The 22735-nt window shown below is 36.6% G+C and overlaps 1 protein-coding gene across 1 annotated transcript in view; it reads left to right on the forward strand.

Annotated features, from left to right (window-relative positions):
• PRLR (prolactin receptor) overlaps nt 1-22735 on the forward strand; it is a 2068968-nt gene that overhangs the window by 135943 nt on the left and 1910290 nt on the right. The gene's annotated exons all lie outside the window — the stretch shown is intronic.

Consider the following 22735-nt stretch of genomic DNA (forward strand, 5'->3'; position numbering starts at 1 on the left):
AAAATATACATTAAATAGTTTAATCATTTCTGCATACTATGAGTGGGTGAAGCATACTGCAAAAGCAATAGGTGACATTATAAAAGAAATGTAAAAAAATATATATTATCAAATTAATATATATAATCACTGCTTGGCCACTTGTGATATTGGCTTTACCAAATACTAGTAAGATTGCCACATTTTCCTTTGCCCTGTATGAAATAAATATTGCTGAAATTAAAAACAAGAAATTAGGAAAATCAACACAGCAAACAATACCTCTGCATTAATAAAGTTTTGAAGTAACTGAATCCAGAAGTTTTCAGCTAGTATACCTGTAGCTTTCCATGAGATTTTATTGGATAAAAACACAAGTGCAAATATGTTTTCCATTAAATTGTTGTATAAGAGATTGCAGCTATCCCCAAGAGATAGTTTCTAATTTATCTCTGCCATAGGATTTGCAGCAGTCACATAATGCCTGTAGAAGTCAAATGACAGATACAGATAAATAAAACATGATGGAGGGATAGGATTATAACCTGTCATCTCCCAAATCGCTGGAATAAACTTTCCATGCATGTCAAGCAGTGTGACTTACTACCTTCCTTTAAATATAAACAAGATGACTGGATGGCTGTCCACAAATTTACTCCCATACTGACTGATATGTCCTTTCTGGAGTAAAGAGGCACTGCCTGAGGCAAAGTGCAGGCAAGGCAAGAATGGTAAAGAGGCTCAGTGGCCTTGGAATATGTAGGGATCAATAAATCCGTGAAAAAGTGTCACAGTGGCAAGAACAGTAAAGCTGACTGTCAGTGACACTAAGCAGACTTGTACCATACCTCTCTTAGTGCAAGAAATCTGGACAAAGCCTAAAATAATGGGGTACAAAGTTCTAAAACTAGAGACAGACTAAAAATGTTCTTATAAACTTAGAATGTTGCTAGAATAACAGGATTTGTGTTAGCATTCCTTTTCTAAAGGATATGAAGTCTGAAACTTAAATGTATGCCATTATTTAGTGACTTCAGTCTTCAATGATTTGCCAGAAAACCACAAATTTTATGAGGAACGTACCAAAAGTATGAGGTAAAAATCTGGACATCTGTAAAAATCTGGACAGTTGAGAGGTATGACTTGTTCTTTTGACTACCTCTGTGTGGCTAGGTATACAAAAATATACATTAAATAGTTTAATCATTTCTGCATACTATGAGTGGGTGAAGCATACTGCAAAAGCAATAGGTGACATTATAAAAGAAATGTAAAAAAATATATATTATCAAATTAATATATATAATCACTGCTTGGCCACTTGTGATATTGGCTTTACCAATAACTAGTAAGATTGCCACATTTTCCTTTGCCCTGTATGAAATAAATATTGCTGAAATTAAAAACAGGAAATTAGGAAAATCAACACAGCAAACAATACCTCTGCATTAATAAAGTTTTGAAGTAACTGAATCCAGAAGTTTTCAGCTAGTATACCTGTAGCTTTCCATGAGATTGTATTGGATAAAAACACAAGTGCAAATATGTTTTCCATTAAATTGTTGTATAAGGGATTGCAGCTATCCCCAAGAGATAGTTTCTAATTTATCTCTGCCATAGGATTTGCAGCAGTCACATAATGCCTGTAGAAGTCAAATGCTTCAGGAAATAGAACAAGTGGCAGTCAAGGAGTGAGGTGCATGTAGACAGTATTAAAATGAAATTTCAGATGTCTGCACAGGTTTCTCCAGATAACTTAAGTACATATTCCAGATAATAATTACTTGGTTGAAGCATTTATGAGATCATGTGAATGCAACATTTATGATGCTTTATCTGTTGAACATAAGAAATTAATCTATAAGTTAAATTATGGTGAATGAAAAGCTCTAAAAGAGTTATATGAATCAACCAAAATTGAGATCCACCCTGTGGATAAAGGTGGAGCCATTGTAGTGATGGACAAAAGTTTTTATTATGATAATATTGTTCTTATGTTATCTGACAACACTTATGAAGTTCTTATGAAATATCAAGTGAACTTATTGACTGAAAAAGTTAAAATTGATTTCTATGATTTTTATATGGCTGGGTTATTACCACATAATTTGTGTTTTCTTGTGGAATATCCAGTGATACCTGCAATATATGGACTTCTCAAAGTCCATAAAAATGTGAATACCCCCTATGAAACTGATTAGTCTCTAGTCAAGGGTGGATAACTGAAATGTATCTATTTATGTTGAAAGAATGTTGCTTCCTCTCTTAGATAATATTGATACAGTCTTTAAGGACACTAGACACATTGTTACCAGTTTGTATAACTGGAATAATGGTTCTAGTAATAGTAGTGCTGATTTCCTAGTGACACTTAATGTGAACTCATAGGTCACCATTATACATAATGATATAGGGGTGGAAAACATTAGCTCTTGTCATGTTATATGGATTATGCGAATAGCAAGATGAGTCTTATTTGTTGGTTGTTTGATCTTATTCTTATGAATAATGTTTTCATTTTTAATAATAAATTTAATTTTTTGAAGATGGGTGTAGCTATGAGTACAGTGTATGCCAATAGCTATGCAAACATGGTGCTAGCATATTGGGAATTGAATATGGTTTTAAGGGGGAATGCTTTTGCAGATTATATTAAATATGGGTGTTTTGTTGATGACATATTTCTTATATGGAATGGATCTTTAGAAAGGCTGTATGAATTCATTGCATATTTGCGTGATACTACTACATTTCTGATATTTAGTGTCAAATATTCATATTCACAGAAAGAATTTTTAGATGTGTTGACTAATAAATGGATGATGATGGAAAAATTACTACTACTGCAGGGATGTAAGAAAAATAGTACATTATGTAGGACTACCATGCATCCAGGTTACACAAAGAATGTCCTTAGGGGACACTTTATCAATAGTGATGATGTAGAAATCTGTAGAGTCTTTAAAATAGTATGAGGTTGGTATAATAGTTAATGTGTTTACTTTGCTGACATAAGAAGCAGGGTTTGATACTCACATGGGATAATTAGCAAGGCTTAAAATGACCCACAAGGAGAGTTAGCCTTATACTAATATGTGAACCTAAGAAGGATTTTTTTAGATAGAGGTTATTCGGATATTGAGATTGATGCAGTTATTGAAGATGTGCTGTCACATAAATGGTCTTATGCTAAATCCTATGAATAAAAAATGGCACACAAGGAGCTGGAGAGCAGCTGATGCAAATAAAAAAGTTGAATGATGTCACCAAGTAGATTTCAAGCACAAAGATTTATTCCACACAAAAATCCAGGTTATATGCACAAGTTTTTATCCTTGCTCAGTCAGGAACGTCTACAAAGTAATTTAGTTAGTCATATACACTTCATTTAAATACATGAATGGCATATAATCACTCCTAAAAACACACACCCTTATTTACATAACTAATAGGATATATCTTAATAAATGGATAAATACATGAATAAATATACTCTATCTCATACATAAACATAATACAATGACTAAAACATATTATTTAATGTTAATATAAAACATAAAACATATAAAACACTTCTATATAAAATTCATCTTTCCAGAGCTTTTAGTTTTAAAAAAACATGCAAGTGAAAAACTGTCATTCAGTCCTGGCCATTGTAGAGAGTTCATCCTTAGTTGCCATAGGGCTTCTTGTTTTTCTAGTATTAATGCCCATGGTCCACCCCTTATATCTGGTGTAATTACCTCCAATATTCCAAATTTAAAACTATGGTCAGGATAATCCATATTATGCCTAGCTAAGGCATCTGTTTCCTTTTTGTTCCTTATATCCCTTACATGTTCATAAATTCTGCTTTTTAGTTTGCGCTCTGTTTTATCTATATAAAATCATGGACATTTTGTGCAAACTGGGCAATATACCACTTTCTCTATTGTGCATGTACATCTACTGGTAATTTTTACTAAGGTATTATTAATGCTAAGTGAACTACCCTCATGAATATAACAACAATAGTTACATGCACCACATTTTTCATGTTTCCATTTTGTGGATTCACTTATGTATATTCTAAAAAGCTTTTCATAATTCTACCCTTTTTATACACAATGGTAGGAGATTCACCCACTATATCTCTGGTGTCTCTATTATTAGTTAATACCACCCAATTTTTAAACAAGATGTCACCTACATTCTTACTGCTTTTATTAAAAATTGTAACAATGCACTGTTAAATTTCCTCTCCTCAGATATCTTAAAAACTTGACCGGTTTCTTGAACATGGGGTTGCACAACAGTGCTGTTCACAACCTCCCTATCATTCCCTTTTATTTCTTCTTTTTGTTTTTGATATAATAAACGCTTAAAGTGTCCCATCTCTCTTTTATTTACCACTTCTAACATCACATCTGTTATTAATGAATTAGGGTATCCCCTCTTCTGGAACATGTCTTTAAGATAGTCACACTCATCTAAAAAACTTTCAAATTCAGATACCATCCATGCAGCCCTTACATATTGACCTTATACTATGGCTTTCTTTTGTTTAAATGGATGTGAAATACTGAAATGTAAAAAGCTGTTTGAATATGTTGGTTTTCGATAAATTTCAGATTTAAACACTTTAAATACTCTGTCTTTCATTAACCTCACATCTAGGTATGGTATTTCATCAATTCCAACCATATGTGTGAATTTTAGAAAAGGGGAACACCCATTTAGATATCATAGGAACTCAGGTATAATCTCCCCTGGCCCCTCCCAATACATAAAAATGTCATCCAAAAATCTCATATAACATGTGCAGTAGGAGAAATAGTTTGAAATAAATAAATATTATTTTTCTCCCACTGCAACATTATAATGTTAGCATATGTCCCCCCCACAAGCTAAACCCATTGAGATGCCCTCTGTTTGCAAATAGTTCTCCCTACCGAATAAAATAAAACTGTTATGCAAGACAATACTTAGTAGGTGTTCAAATTATTAATTTTTACCTGTGGTATATTCTTTTCCAAGAGATATTCACAAAACTATTCTACCCTTCTTATGGAGTATAATGGTATAGAGGTCTTTTACATCTATAGTAATGAAGTAACCACCTTCAGTATATTCCAATAGATTAATTCTCTGTAGTAAGCCCCACAAATCTTTGCATACACTCTTCTCTTCAGATGCAAAATTATTTAATTTGATATCCAAGTACTTTGCTATGGGTTGTATGACAAAACCACGGGCTTCTACAATGGGTCTCATTGGGGGTCATATAAGTCTGTATGTAGTTTAGGCAAACCAAACATGCAAGATACTTTTGGGGGGGTACTAGCATGTAATTCAATTCTTCTATAGAGATGCTCCCCTCTATAAAAAGGTCATTCATTTCCTTCTTTATTTTCCTTAATGCTCCATTAAATTCATTAAATGATACCCTTTTATAGAAACAGCCTTCAAGTATGTTTTTCACTTTCATATTATAAAGTTCCATGCTCATAATAGCAATCCCACCCCCCTTGTCTGGTTTCATGACCCTGATCGCCCTATTACATTGAATGGACCTTAATAACATTCTCATCTCTAGACAAATTATGAGGTGCATTCATAGGATTCAGGGTTTCTAAACGAAAAAGATCAGTTTCACAGAGATGTCCAAATAACTGTAGGGAGGGGTGTATGGGGGCTGTAGATACTCGATACATATAAGGGGTTCCTTGTGTAACTTACATTATGGAACAACATATTTAAATTCAATTTTCTAACATATAATTTTAGGTCTACTAATGTCTGACTTATATTCAGCTTTTGCTCAGGTACAAAAGATTGACCCTTAGAAAAAATGTTACATAATTCCTCACAAATAGGTACATCAGAATAGTTGAATACTTTAAAGTCCTTGGTAAAGTTTTCAATAATTCTAGGATATAACCTAGAATTTAGTTCCAAGTGTGGTTCCTCCCTCTGTAGTTCCCACTAATATTCCCCCTCTGATGATGATTGTAATTGCCCCCCCCCCCCCAGTTCGTTTGAGGGGCTTCTTGCTGGAATGTATTCTGATTGTTCCTGGCTCTCAGGCGTTCCGAAAGCCTCAGTGGTGGAAACTCTTCTTGTTGATCTAAAAAGTCATTGTCACAATCACTCATTATTTGCCAAATTATTAACCTATACATGTACAAGGTTGACATACACACAAAAAGCATCAAATCAAATGGGAGATCCAATAGCTGTGAAGGTCTAACCATGTATCCCAATTGACAGATTTTCACATAATGTCCAGATTTTTGCCACATATTTGTGGTCTGTTACAGTTTTCTCAGAAATCATTCAGGATTGAAATAGACTGAAGTCATTAAATCATAATGCACATGTGAGTGTCAGACTTTGTTCCCTACAGAAAATACATGCTAATGCAAAAGATATCATTCTAGCAACTAGGTTTATAACTTCAGTATTTAAAATTTGTCGCATTTGGCCCTTTGTCCCCCCCTCCCCAATTTGTTTTTATTCAGATTTCTTATGTTTAAATGTTGAGAAGTATAGTTGTAACATTAACCGCTGCACCACTGTGCCATTCGCACTCTGCTCATAAGGTAATTAAATTAATTAGTTATGTTAAATAAGTCCCCAATCAGAATAAAAAGTCACATTTATATAATTCTGAAAGGTATTGGTTCATAAGCCATAGAGGTCTTGCAAGCCAAGTAGAAGTTACATTGCAAGAAGACCTGGGTAGGTCAGAGCATTTGTATGGCTATTTTAATGGCTCTTACTCCATGGACTATCTTGGTTTCATGACACTATCTGTGAAACATAAATGGAAGATAATACAAATAATGGCTAGGACAATTTTAACAAGTAATGCAGGAACAGGAGGAAGATAACTGTAAAGGACAATGAGGTATGTGAGCGAAAGGAAGAAACTTGTAATGAAGAACACAGATTACAGAATGTGGTGAGGGATACCTTGCAGCCTGTCTTTCCCAGGAGTGGATGTGAGGTAGGCAAAATCTGTATTGCTACCAGGTAATTGATGGCTAACATATCATGAGAAATAAAAAGGAAGATGTTATCAGATGCTGATGGAGAGTTGTGGTTAATTTTGCTGCATGACTGACAGATTAAGTGTAGGCCTACTGATCAAACACTTGTGAAGGCTTTGAACAATGGCAACAAGTTCTGTCCTATTTCAGTCTCCTTAAAAGCCATTTTTGAGTTGGAGTTAAAAACATCTACAAAAAGATCTCTGATATGGTTCAAGAAAGTGATAGCTTAAACGTTGATATTCTTATAGCCCAAACATTTTGTATTGTCAAGAATTACTTTATTTCAATAGAGCAATATATATATATATATATATATATATATATATATATATATATATATATATATATATATATGGATTCACTCAATAACACTGAAAACTCAAAACACTGAAAATGAGAAAACTTCATAATATAGAGGACCAAAACACAGAAAACACATATCATACATATACTGAGTTTAAACAACATAAATCATAGCACTTTCCACCAAGTGTAAGCAGGGGGAAAGCCCCCCAGCACCTGTCATGTGGGTAGCTGCACCCCCCCCGACACACACACCCTACTACTTAAATATATCAACTCCAAGATTGCACTTAGGGTAGTGAAGTGCAATCTTGGAGTTGATATATATATATATATATATATATATATATATATATATATATATATATATATATGTATACGTTGCAGGGGGTGGGGGTGCAACCCCCTACATGGGGGGTGCAGGGGTGCTTTCCCCCCTGCTTACACTTGGTGGAAAGTACTATGATTTATGTTGTTTATCCTCAGTATATGTATGATATGTGTTTTCAGTGTTTTGAGTTTCAGTGTTTTGAGTTTTCAAGATTTTGAAGTTTCACTGTTTTGGTTTCAGTGTTTTGAGTTTTCTGTGTTATGAAGTGAATCCATATATATATATATATATATATATATATATATATATATATATATATATATATATATATTATTTTATTTATTTATTTATTTTACATTTGTTGACTGGGCTAGTCCAGCTGGATCAATGTCCACTTTCAGTGGAGGCCCGGGGAGAAAAGCTCCATTGGTTAAAATAAGATTAGAGAATACAAATACACATAAAACAAATGCATTAAGCATAAAGGATAAGAAGATTTTAGTATAGGTAATACACATCTAAGAGTAAAAAATATCCAAAACAAGAAAATATTCTAGTAAATGGTTAACGACTTTCAATATGAAATTTGATAGTATCTAGTCATACAGTGTATCAATACATTGTTTGAAAAAATGGTAGACAATATAATTTTTTTTTTTTTTAATGCAACATATATGAGATCAGTAATATCTACAAAGATATTATGTCAGAGGACATATATATATATATATATATATATATATATATATATATATATATATATATATATATATATATATATCAAAAACACAACTTCCTGGTACTAGAGTGATAAAAGTCACAAAGAAAAAGGTTGTCACTCCTGCTGTACCACAAACCAGACCCACAAGTGTAGCAGCAATGTTTTAATTCCACAGGTTAGATTAGACTTTGCAGTGTAGCAAAAAAGCAATCAATTAAACTTCAAGTAAAACCACAGTCAAGAGCATTCGTCATCAAGACTTCATCAGAACTGTGTTTAAATTCAAAAGTACATCCTATTAACCCCTTCCAATTAATTGTTAAAATGATACTACAACTTTTATTCCCACTAAAAGGTAGACTATCACTTAAAAGGTAAACAAAGGGATCAAATGTAAAACACATTGTGCCAAATCTAGTGATGTAGAACAAGATGGATCACTTTTAAAACAGACTAGTATTATAATCAAGTTGTGCTAAGTTTTAATTCAGGTTTGATAGAAATATCATCATTAATTCCTGGGGTGACTGTGGCATTTAACCTTAGTTACCACCTCAATTCAGCCCTGTCTAACCTATTTTTTCCAATCACCACCCCCCCCCAAAAATCCTTACAAACCACTTCCAGTATTAAACAAAAAATTGTGATCAGGGTTAATTTTTATGTGTCGAAACAATGCGTTGTTATCATCCCGTTTGTTAATACTATAAAGGTGCTCATATATCCTTCTACTAAACCTACTCTCAGTTTTTCCCACATAAAAATCATGGCAAACCTAACAAACAGCAATATAAACAACACCTGTGGTAGTACAAGAGCCCATAGCTAACCTCATCACTAAGCTATTCTTACCGACTTGTAAGGTGGGGGTAGTAATAATAAATTTACAATAATCACAAGCTCCACACCTAGTGGTCCCCTTAGGGTCTTAATTTTGTGCTCAGTAGGATGTCCCAACTGTAATTTTAGGTTACTATTGGTCTTATAGGAAAAAATAGGTCCATCACCTATAATCCCTTAGAGCTCTTCATTAACTTTGAAGGGTACCCAGCTTTTCTTCAAAATGTGTTTAATTTTGTCACAAGTTTCCCCATATGTTAACACCATTGAGTAGGAATAATTCTTACCCCTTACATGGGGATAAACTATTTCTTTGTTCTGGGTTACCCTCTAGTTACTTGGTCACATATGGGTAAAATGAATTCCAAAAGGTTATCCCTTGCTATAAATAGATTAACCAAGGTACACATTTCAACCTTCACTATATTAAACTCTGAGCACATTCTTGCTATACGGACCATCTGGCCTTTCACAATATTTCTTTTAATGTGTTGGGGATGGCTACTTTTAAACTCCAAATAATCATTAGAGAAGGTGGGTATATATCTATCTATATATCTATCTATATATATACACGCACACACGCACACACAAACACACACACACACACACACACACATATATATATATATATATATATATATATATATATATATATATATATATATATATATATATATATAAAATGTGTGTGTAGGTACATTTACGTATTTATTTATCTTTTGTTATGTATATATTTATTCGTGCTGAAAGAACATGAATAGAAAAAAGTGAGAAATAATACAAATAATTGGTAATAGTCTGCATGCAAAAGTACTACGTGATTGCTCTAATCAGCTAAACAAAAGCATGATTGTTTTATATAGTCAAAAGACAGATTATACCAGCAAACATTGACAACTGACAATCCTGAACAACAAAATATCAAGTACTGAATCATCGCTAGCATGCTCTATGAAACCATCCCAGCTATGATGTCATCTGATAAAATACAGTAACTTTCTGATCCTCACTATTTGTGCAATTGCACAGACTAGGATCTATATCACATAGTTGAAGTCTTATAACTTCGAGCATGTAATGTTCAAACCATTATGTTCGAAGTTACGAAACTTCTATAGATAAAAAAAAACCGGAAAACAAAATAAACTGTTTTAAGCAGAGAGGCAAGCCCCTCTGTACCTCCCACACCCCCCACTACTTAAATATACCAACACTGAGATTGCACCACTTTGAACAAAATGGAAACCTCTGCTTATGGGGATTTCCATTCAAATGCTCGAACTTTTACAAATTTGAACTTATGTTCTCGACCATATGAGGTTCGAACTTGAAAAAGTTTGACTGTGTGATAGGAACCCCACAGACTACGCAAATGAAATCTCAGCTCAAACTAGTTCACATGCATTCCTTAGTAATAATTATATACATGGCATTACCAGCTAGACTTCACCATGTTTCACCAAATGTATAGTCACGCATCAAGGCAGTCAACCTTTTTTCAAAACACTCTACACCTGTTGAACTAATGGATATGTAGCATTATCCAATACATGTATTTTATTATTTATTTTATTTTATTTAACATTTGTTGACTGGGAAAGTCTGACTAGGTTCCACAGATCCTGTTTTCATAGGTTCATAGGTTCATAGGTTAGTACTAGGCTAACTGCCCCCAACCCAAAAACCTGTAACAAGCACTAGTTTATGCAAACAATGTAGTGGTGGTTCAGTCCACACCCAACCAACAAGTAAATGGTTATAGCAAGTGATTAACACATTGTGTTTGCATGGGATTCATAGGTTAATACTAAGCTAACTGCCCTTGTGAGCCATTTTAAGCCTAGCCAATTATCCCTTGTAAGACTCAAACTCTGCACCTTGTGTTTGCAAGGCAAACACCTTAACCATTAGGCCACCCTCCCAACCCCTGTATAGTGGAGGCCCAGGGAGAAATGCTCCATAAGCATGTCTTTAGAATGTGGGAGGAAACCGGAATACCTGGAGGAAACCCATGCGACTGCAGGGAGAACATGCAAACTCCGCACAGAAGGCACCCCAGCCGAGAATCGAAATGGAGAACCTCTTGCTGTGAGGCGACAGCATTAACCACTGCACCACTGCGCCACCCCAAAAGGCACACCCAGAAGGCACACTGTGGTCATGTCTTTGACCCTGTAATACATCCATGGTTTTGTTTAGTTGAGTAAAGAAACCATTTATTACTGTTGCAGACAAGCTAGTAGTAAATAAGATTGAAGGTCTGCTCCTTTTCTTACTGCATGAATAAATGCATAAATTAAAAAAAAAACAAGTAAATTAAGAAATACTTACCTACACATTCATAAATAATGAAATACAATAAATAATATATATATAAACGTGTTCTACTCCCCATGAAATTAAGTGAATATGAAGCAGTAATGACAACGACATGTAAGAACATTGTATGAAAGGAGAAGATGAGGAATTGGAGAGGGATTCCAAAAGAAAGGAAGAGGAGAGGATTGGTTCTAATGCAGTGACACAAGGCTTCCTATGAAAGAAGTGGCAGGTGACAGTTAAGGCTCAGGTAGCAAACCCACTTCATTTAGCAGACGATCAGGGCTGTAACCTCTGCCATTGCTTGTAACCTCTATAAAGGTTCCTTCAAACTCTAGAAGGAGGGCTTCATCACATTTTTCTTTATAAAATGCCGTGATTGGATGAATTTTATTACTGTGAATATTCTGCTGAAATGAACTTTGCAAACCCATTATATTATTTACTAAACTAATGTTTGGCAGCCTTCATGCCAAGTAAATGAATAAATAGCATCAAAATATTGTGTGGACTTGGATCAGTCCTATAGTTACTTTGCTCTCTCACTTTTTCTCTCTTTTCATAGATAGATAGATAAGATAGATAGATAGATAGATAGATAGATAGATAGATAGATAGATAGATAGATAGATAGACAGATAGATAGACAGACAGATAGATAGATAGATAGATAGATAGATAGATAGATAGATAGATAGATAGATAGATAGATAGATAAACAGAGATTAGATATGTATATGTGTCTGGGTGTATGTGTAGTAACACATAGCAATTATGACAGAGTACACTGATGAGTAACAATAATCAGAGGAGTATTATTGATCTGTAGTATGACTTACTTGTCATTCTACAATGCTGACTTTCTCAGTTGATAGTTTCAACAGATTTCATTGGAACAGGTTTTGTGAAATAGTTTGTGTTGGTGTGTATGTAAATGAATGGTAATAGATAGTTTCATGCCATTCACTTACATGGTGATGACGTAAGAGAATATTGTTGTAATATCAGGAGATGTTGGAGTAAGGGGTTTATTTTTTATTTCACTGCTGTAACATATTTGATTTGTTATTCTTATAGATGAGATAGAGGTGTGAGGGCACATGCGATGTTGCCTCCCTGCAAATCTTTGTTTTTTGGTGTTTGTTTTTTTTTTATGATTGTTGTATTTGAAGGTTTTTGGAGGGTTCCAGTTCCCCATTTCCTGATGGAACATAAGTCGTTTTGATATTACGATATAGATTTGTGCACATTTTCCTATCTCTTCTTGTACTTATTGAAGTTCATGTTGTGAGCATGTTAGTGAAAGTCATTAATTCATGTGGGAGGCACTAATTCTGCTTTTTGTCAATAGAATTAAATAATTCCACTAGGTTCCCTGACATCATCACGCATTCTTAGATCTTTAAGTGCTTTACTCATGATGGGGCCAGTTTGGTTAATAATCACTTGGGGCCTCTGTCACCAGTATTGTTGCAGACCTACCATTCTGCTGATCTGACTCAGTTGCTTCTGAATTTGTAGTTGCTGGTACCACAACCTCTGTTTGCAGTGATGGCATTCCTTCAGTTCTATTAACTTTACTGGGCATCATTTAGTTGTCTGGGTGTTTCAGACACTGACAAGGAGAGAAGCGCATCCTGAGGAGAGAAAGTTCACCTTAAGGAGAGGCTTAACACATAAAAGCCCTCAGACATAGTAGACAAATGCAGGAGAGGAGGTGGCCAAATGAGGGTAGAACATTAACAAACCCCCACACCAGCATATGCAGGCATGACCTCTCCCAGCCAGAATACCATTTAGATCCACAGCAGCCCACCTTTGTATTGGAGAAAGCCTGGGAGTAGAAGGAAGAGAAGGAAAACACACTGATGGATGAGGGCACTGAAATAGAAAACTTGAAGGAGGAGGGGAAACTTTACTGGGTGTCCATAACCCTGTAAAATCAGTGCCAGCTTTATGATTTAAATATAACAGGTCTTAAAGAAACGCAACATGTCTTATTAAAATGTATTATATGAGTAAAATGTTATCCTCCTATGCTGTATACACCTCATAAGGAGTTTTTGCAACAATGCATTGTCAGCATTATCTTAGACTATTTTCTGTATTTATTTTTTTCACTAAATAGTAAATCAGTTTTCATGCAATGCTGGAGAACATAATTTCTAAAAATCTAAAGTCATCCAGAGTTGAAAACTATATCCAAGAGAAGGCACTTGCCATATAACAAAATCCTAATCTAAACTCCAACTGGGAATGCTTGCAAGTGTTAAAAGGCAGATAGAAATGCATGAAGTAACAAAATGCTGATTTGGGGTATTACAAAGTGGCAGTCTGTGTTTGAATGATCCTAATATCCAAGACACAGAAGTAATACTACACACTCCCTCTTTTAAGAGCAATCATTTAACTAACAGACGTTATAGTTGCTTTGGGTAAAATTTTTACCCAAGGGCATGATCATCTTATCAGTTACCAGCAGTACTACAAGGAATAAAAATTACCCTGCAGCAAACGCCAAGTGAAGCAAATTACATAGGCTTTTTACTAGGCATCTGTTTTAGTTAAAAACATGGCAATTCGTCTTGTATGAAGCTTTGTGCGTGTGTTAATTTGTCTAACTTAGACCAATAATTTGGAAAAGTTAGCCAATGTCAATATGGCCTTTTAGATGTAATACAGTGTTATATACCTTGAGAAAGGTGGGAACATTTTACAACCTATGTATAGTTATGAATACACTGCAGTCTCTAATTTTCTCTAGGGTTACCATATAGTTACTGCTCACTCCAAAAATTCCTTTTTCTGAAGAAATGTCATAATGTCACTGTTGTGTCAGTTTTCAGGGTGGTGGCTCAGACACATCCATACACGACTTAAATTACATTCTGCAAGCTATAAATTAACAGCTTTACCTCTGTACTTTCAAATGGTAAAAACAGAGCTTTATTTATCACAGCACAAGCTGAAATCAGCAGCACGTATTTAGGTTACATTCTATATGCTAAACATTAATTGCTTATCTTGCACCCTTTAACATGATAACAACAAAGTTGTATTTATCATAGCACAGGTTTTACCCTCGTGACCAGTGAGTTCTATATGCAGTCCAACAGAGTGCATGTACGTGGAAGTAACACTACCTCACTATGATGTCTTCAGTAAACGATTTAGCTGGTAGATCTTAATTATAGGACTCTGAAGTGGTCTTATAATGTATAACTGGTATGTTTGGCCATGAGGAAATTATTGATCTGTTTTTGCTTGGAAAACATATAGAGTCCATGTGAAAAGAATTAGTCAGTGTATTTAACAACTAAAGGCAGTACTTATAAATTTGTTGAATCCCCGATCATGCTGTGCATTTGTTTTTTTGAATGCATAACATTCAATGTTTTTATGTTGCTCTATTAACAATTATAGTTACTAAGCACATGAAGTTAGAAAAAAAAAAGAAATATAAAATCAGTTCAAAACACATAAGCTGCTTAATTCTTGAATAATCCCTCTGCAGCCACTGGCCTTTTAGTGCTATAGCTCAGGGCGCTTTAGTAAATTCACAGCAATGAGACAAGGACTTAAGTCACATTAAATGAACATGAGCCTGCCACATGACAAGTGGTTTTAGCATGAGAGTATGCAAACTGAATGCAGAGGCATTAGGGCAATATGTTTCTTTGGGTTTAGAATAACAAGAGTAACAATGGGTGGGCTGATCACAAAGGAGAATACAATATATTTAGAAATGCATACAGAATAATACACTATAATGTTGTATTTTTCCAGTGAGCAACTGCTGTTCACTGATTGTTGCTAAACATGCAACCAGGAGACCACTGAGTAGCTTAGATAAACTTCCTAATTGACCAAGAGCACTGTCTGATTAAGTAAATTGTTTAGAGTTGCATAGCAGGTAAATGGAGGGGCTGATAGAATTAAACCCTGGACTACAGTAATAAACTTGTTAACAACTCATAACATTAATGCTCTGCATTAACTGCAAGACCTAGGGTAAAAAGTTTAAATATATTTGTGTGGTTTCATAAAGCTTATGAGAACTACAGCAGTGCACAATGGTGAAATTTCATATTGCACTCAGCTGATCTGCACTAACAAATGTTGGCAGATCATAAACCAGAAACAAAGCATTCTTGGAATTCAGCTTCCAAGCACTGGTGAGGAGAAGAACCTAAGGGTAGGAACTGGAAAGCAAGTTTAATGAACAAAAAAAAAAAAAGAATGAATGAACCTCGCCCCCCCCCAAAAAAAAAACAAGACCAAAAAACAGTGGTTGAAAAGCATTACTTCCTGAATCATTGCCATTCGCCTTCAATGGATACATAACCTCAAGCAAACTGACAATTTATACCAGGTGACCTCCTCATTATAAACCAAAGCAATGATCTTAATATCTGAATTTTATAAGGAACATGTGGTGATGTACATGCATTACATGAGTGATTTAATCTTTATTTGTAAGGGACACTCTTCAGATTTTAGTCACCTCATTTTTGGGTTGAACAGCAATAACCATGGATTAAAATTTTCTATGGTGGGGGGTGGAACATCAATTCAGTTCCTGGATGTTGAATTTTATGTGGATTGTTCACATGGGATTCAGCACAGACTGTTTAGGAAACCTACTGCAGTGAATAATTTTTTGCATGCTGAGAGTATGCATCCTCCCCACCATATGGATTCCCTTCCAGTTGGGGAACTCAAATTCATTTTTCGGAATACCTCTGAGGCAAAATTCAAGGATAGATACCTGCAAGATTTGAAACATAGGTTAAAATAAAGGGGTTAAAATGAAGAGATGGTAAAGTTTGCCATGGCTAGTATTTATGGTAATGGAAGGGGTCAGAAGAAGGTTTCTGTTGGAAATGGTAGGTGTAGAATGAGATTGATAGAGGGAGAGAATGACTGTGTAGGCATTTTGAAGAAAATATATTTTGTGACGAAATATTCCCCTCTCTCTGTGATTATGAAGAGATTTTTTTTTAATTTTGGAACATCATTTGATGGATGAGGTGGTAGGGCTGTTAATGAGAGATCTCCTTTGGTACAGAATTCGATTCCCTCAACCTACTGTGGGACTCTAAGTAAAGCACTTAATCAGACAATGCTCTGGAGGAAACTGGGCTAAGATCCTCAATGTCCTTCTGGACTGCATGCCTAGTAAATACTTATTAACAGTTAAATCGTGACTTTGGTGGACAGACCACGTGCATTTTCACTTGCGGCACATGCTAACAGTATCGATTCATATATTTAAGGAGCTGAACAGCACTGTACCTATGTCTGCACAAAGTCTTTTCTTTCTCTTCTGCATGTATGGTGCATATGGGTGCCAGGAACTGATGACTTTGCTAAGGACTTATAGTTATTTTCTTATTTTTCAGTTCAAACAAATCATTACTCATCTCTGGCGTCTTGTCGTTCAGGGTGACATGCGGTCGCTGCTCTTCTGACATTGTGACAAACAGTTGATATGTGGTTGGTCACAGCTGACATGGATCAAACTGTAATTATAATTTAATGGGTTCACTTGAAATTCAGTGGGACCCTGTTAGTTAAGTGCATAATTTGGTATTTTCTGGCAAATACTAGACAACTAAAACGTATCTATCTTTATTATATCGTGCCATGTTTTTAAGAATGATGAGTGTTTATTTAGTCAAAAATTTAGTTATCGCTTGACATGTTTTCATTCTTTCTAAGTCATGTTATTAGCAGTCAAACTACATTCTGGTGTGTGTGTGGTTTTGTGTTGGTGCGTAGAGACAGAGCCTCTACTCTGTATTTACAGTGCCTAATACATTTTCTGCACTGTTGGTTAACAGTGGCAAGCATGTTTGTTTAGTACCTTTTACATTTTTTTAAACCTTTATAAGATAAATGCCTTAAAATGAAGGCACATGATGGAGTTCTTTAAATAATTAAACAGGCTTGTTTTAGTGGCATAATTTTCGTAATGATTTCATTTATAAAAGGTAGAAACTGAAGGCATGTCATGAATAAATGTTGAATTTAATAGAAATACTGATCTAAAACAAGAAAATCACAGAAGGAATAAATAAGTCTAAATGACATATCTTTAATGGCTCCTAGAAGAATAAAATACTGCATCATGAGTTCAAGGGCAAAAAGTGGGCAGCCGCAGTGGTTAGCGTTGTCACCTCGCAGCAAGAGGTTCTCTGGTCCGTTTCTCAGCTGGGGTGTCTTCTGTGCAGAGTCTGCATGTCCTTCCTGCAGTTGCCTGGGTTTCCTCTTTCCTCCCACATCCCAAAGACATGCTGTAGGTGGATTGGACACTCTATATTGACCCTAGGTGTGAGTGTGTGCCTTCTTTGGAAGGTTGGGCTCCAGGCTGGCAACTTGACACCATAAACACTCCACTAAAATCATTCTGCAGATCGTTGCTCTGCTGTGGCAACCCTTACAAGGAAAAAGCTGAAAGAAGAAGAGTTTAAGGGCAAAAAGTGCAAAGTTTTGTCCTATTACATACATTAAGAGGTGGGGAAAAAAGTTGTAGAAATTGTGCTGCTATTGTGCTGCTATGTCAGATGATCTCTGTGAGAAAATGAGGCTCCATCTGGTGAGTAATATATTCATATCTGAATAGGATTGGTAGGCCAGAGGAGTAAGGCTAAAATCTGTTAACAGGCTTCTGCTTTTAGTCCATGATTTGATTCTCTTAGCCTTCATTTGCCTACTCTGACTCTGAGCAAGTCGCTTAACCAGACAGTACCTAAGGCAACTTAAATATTGTATAAGGTCTCTCAATGGTCTCCTGGACTGCATGCCTAGTAACTACCTGTGAATACCAACACCTAAGTGATTGATCATACATTTCAGCTCTCAAACTGGGGTACCTTCTGGATGGAGTCTACCTGCTCTCCCTGTATCCATGTGGGATATTGTTAAGCTCATTTTTGTCCTACCACATTCACAAGAGATACTAACAGGTGAATTGCCGACACTATAAAAACTGTGAGTGCGTGTGCACATGTGTCTGTAATACATTGCCATCCTGCCCAGGGCTGGTTTTCTGGCTTACATCTATAGACTCTGTCTTTTCTCTGATTCAGATAAAGTAAACTGTACATAGGAAACTAATCCTGCTTTTACATCTAAAGTAGTAACCAAGTTTACTTTAAGTCCAAACTATCCATTTCCATGTGTTCTTCCCTGAGCCCAAAAATGAGGGAGAAAGGATATTTCATACCTAGGATTTCCACAGACAACTCAGGCACTATCTTGACAGAGCATTAGTTCATTTTTTGTGAAGTTTAGAAAAAGGGACAACCTGCGTCAAAGCCGATTATTTCCAAATGCTTGTCTCAGGCTATTACCTTTTGTCATTCCCACCACAACAAAACTTTTCCAGGCAGTTTCAAGGCATATTGTATTAAAAATTGTCTTCATCTATGGCTTTTTGGAAAGGGTTGCATTCTAGAAGTGTGACAAGCAAAACGTGATCCTCTCTACATACTTTTCAAAGCACTACAGACTTGATTTATTTTCCAGGTCTAGGTCAGGCTTTGCTAGGACCATTCCCCATGATCACCTGGACCCTACCCCCTTTCAACACTCAGGAGTTCTAAGCTGTAATTATCGATCCATATATCTTAGGCTACTGCAGCAGTAACTAACATAGTAGAGCTGTGAAAGTAAACTTACCACAGCTGTAGATGTTTGAATGACCACTGCTGCAGTAGCCAGTCCCCCCCCCTTCTCTGTTTTTTGGCATTTTTTTTTTTTTATTTTAGGATGTGAATATATATTTTTTGTTCTTAGTAATGTCCTTCAGGGTTCAGTCTCCCTCTTTCTGCTAGCATGAAAGCTCTGAAGGGCTTGGCACCCAGAACTATCTATTAGTCAGCTTAGGTCAAGATAATGGTTTGAATGTGTGAAAGGTGCCCTGAAGATTTGAAAGCTGGCCAGTCATTATATCCTATGCAGGCTATAATAAATATAGATCCATATAGCTTAAACTACAGCAGCAGTGATCATTCAAACATCTATTGTTGTAATAATGAGCAAAGATTGATGGCACTGCTGATGAGAAAGTAAATTGTGATTTTAATGGGCCATTGTATATTTTATGGCATCTTAGGATCATAGGAAATTACTAGGCTATTGGCCCTGAGGCCCTTATAAGCCTAGCCAAGACTTTAGCCCATGTTTAGACAAATCAGCACCCAAAGCCCCTGTCCAGCAGGGACACAGGTGGAATCCCAGGGGTATATTTTCTGTTTCCCATCCAGTTATCCAGGTTACACTTAAAAAGGGGATAATGAGGTACTCGCTTGATGTGGAGAGGGAGTCTGTTCCACAGATGGGGGAGTCTGTGGTACACAAATCTATCCTGCCAACAAGTCCTACTGATGTCACAGACCAGGTTGAGGTCGCTCATGCTGGTTACTCGAGTGGAGCTTAACTTGAAGAGATGCATCGGTCCCATCAAGGCAGGGTCTGAGACTGCTCTGTATGCTAGACAGAGGTCACCTCTGAGGAGTCTGTATGAAACTGAGTAGAGCGACAGGGCTTTTAGCCTATCTGTGTAGGGTAGATGTTTGAGGCCCTGGATTCTCCTGTAGAGGAACCTCTGTGGTCTCTCCATCTGCTGCATGTGCTTTGCGAGTTACATGCTGAAGGGGGCATTGTACTCGATAATTGGCCTTATAAGGGAAGAATACAGGGATGTTATGACCTCCTTGTCCCTGGATGAGATACCCTAACTTATGAGGTGGGCCATGTAGAAAGCTTTCCGTACAATGGAAGCAACACGGTGGTCAAAAGTCAGGTTTCTATCAACCTGGGTGCCCAAATTCCTCACAAATGATTGTGAGCTGAGGATGTTGTTATTAATGTGATAATATGTGGGGACATCACTTTCCAGAAAGGGGATGATGATGCATTGTTGGCATTTAGCTTGAGGCCATGTTTCTGGCACCAGTCATTTGTTTGGGTGAGATGGAGGATGTCCACATCACTTAGGGAACTGATGATGGCACCCAGCTTGCAGTCTTCTGCAAACTTGGTCAGCCATAGCCCATTGGTTTTGGCCTGCACCTCAGAGAAGTATATCCTAAATAACAGAGGCCCCAAAACCGATCACTGGGGTATGTTGCTCATTACGGATCTACTGATTGAGGTGCTTTCCCCTATTTTCATAAGGTGGGTTCTACCAGTGAGCCAGTTTGCTACTCATCTCCCATCATGTAACATATGGATTGATGCCTAGCTGAGAGAGTTTATCTATTATGCCAGAGTGAGGCATAGTGTCGAAGGCTTTGGCCAGGTCAAGGTAGGCAGTGTGCAATGTCTTCCCTCATATACGGCTTTGGTGACTGTCTCAAAGAAGTTGACCAGATTTAACAGACATGACCTCCCCTTGACAAAGCCAAACTGTGTGGGTTCGAGTGTTTGGAGGTTGCCAATGTCCCTGTTAATGAGGTCCATGATAATCCATTCCATGGCCTTGCAGATCAGGCTAGTTAGGCTAATGGGTCTATAATTTTCTGGATCAGTGGATGCTCCACCTTTGTGTAAAGAGATGACAGTGGATGTCATCCACTCCCCCGGGTCAAAGCCAGTACTTAGGCTTTGGTTGAATAGGGTGCCTAATGGTGCTGCAAGTTCATGTCTGAGTTCATGTAGGATGCAGCCTGGGATGTTATCAGGTCCCATGGTGGCTGTATTTTTTTGCCTTTGAGAGGGCAGTGATGACTTGCTCCCTAGATATTAGAGAAGGGGGGCAGGTAATGGGGATGTCCTAATTTACTGATGGGGGAACAGAGGGGTGAAGTTTTCACTGAATCTGTAAACCAGTAGGCTGGGTATATCTACAGCATTTGTGTATGTTGTGTCCTTGACCACAAGTTCTGAACAGATCTGGATGCTTCCTTTGAGACTGCAGACATATGTGAAGATGGCCTTATGATTGTCTCTAGTAGATGTGGCCAATTTACACTCGAATTTGGCTTTAGAGGATTTCACTAGTCCTCTTATTTGTGTGATCAGGCTAAGGAGAGATTGCTTTCAATTGGGCACCTGCTCCTTCATGGTTTTGGACAGCAATTTTTTTTCCTTTTGTTATATAGGTTATTTATTGCAGATGTCCACCAGATATGTTTACTCTTCCTTGCTGAGAATGATTTTGGCCTGTCGGGTATTCCTGATTCCATGCATCTGTATAAATGCTCGTATAGTACTTTGGTGCAGATTTGGACATTGGTGCCAGTTCCTGGGGGGGGGGGCTGTGAAGCTGTTTATACCATCCCTCAGCAGGTTGTAATCAGCTTTGGAGAAGTTTTTTTGTTTGACCTTAGCTAGAGGGGGTTCAGGGGAGATGATGACTTTGAAAGTGACTGCTTTATGGTCAGATCTTACCAGGGAGGATGATACTATAGGGCTGCTGTAATGGTTACTCATGTTGGTTAATACCAAGTCTAAGATATATATTATTACCTCTTGTGAGGGTATCGACTAGCTGTTCCAAGGCATTTGCATTGATAAAATTGATGAATCTCTGGGCATTTGTGTTCTGGCATGAACATTTTTTCCAGTCTATGGTTGGGTAGTTAATGTCACCCAGGATCAGGGTAAAGGGTTGAATCTTGATAGATTGGAAGGGTTCTCGATATGTGGAGTGGGCATCTTGAGTCAAATTTGGGGTCCTGTAGCTATCTATGATTTGAATAGGGGTCTTTTCAACGGTTAACAGCACCTGTAGTGTCTCCTGTATGTCATACTGTTTGACCAGTCTGCAGGTGTGTGTCTTTAATATCTACATATATATATATATATATATATATATATATATATATATATATATATATATATATATATATATATATATATCTTGAAACTCCTCCTCCTCCTTTGGCTTTACAGCCACAGTTTGGGGTCTGAATGTATGATAGGATGAGAAACCAGATAAGATTGGGGTGATCTCCGCAGCTTTGAACCAGGTTCCTGTGACAGTAAAAATGTCAGCATTTTTCATGGTTAAGAATACTTGCAATTAGTGCAGTTTCATGTTTAGACTCCTAGCGTTTAGCAGCATGACCTTTAATTTGCATTTTGTTGAAATTTTTATGTTGGTAGTATCGTCCTCATGCCTTTTCCTAAAAATGGCACTATGGGGGAGGCAAGGGCCTTTGCCAGAAGCCTGAAGCCCAAGTGATACAGATGCAG

Source organism: Protopterus annectens, chromosome 1.part0, assembly GCF_019279795.1.
Source record: "Protopterus annectens isolate FY-2018-M chromosome 1.part0, PAN1.0, whole genome shotgun sequence".
Taxonomy (NCBI): domain Eukaryota; kingdom Metazoa; phylum Chordata; order Ceratodontiformes; family Protopteridae; genus Protopterus; species Protopterus annectens.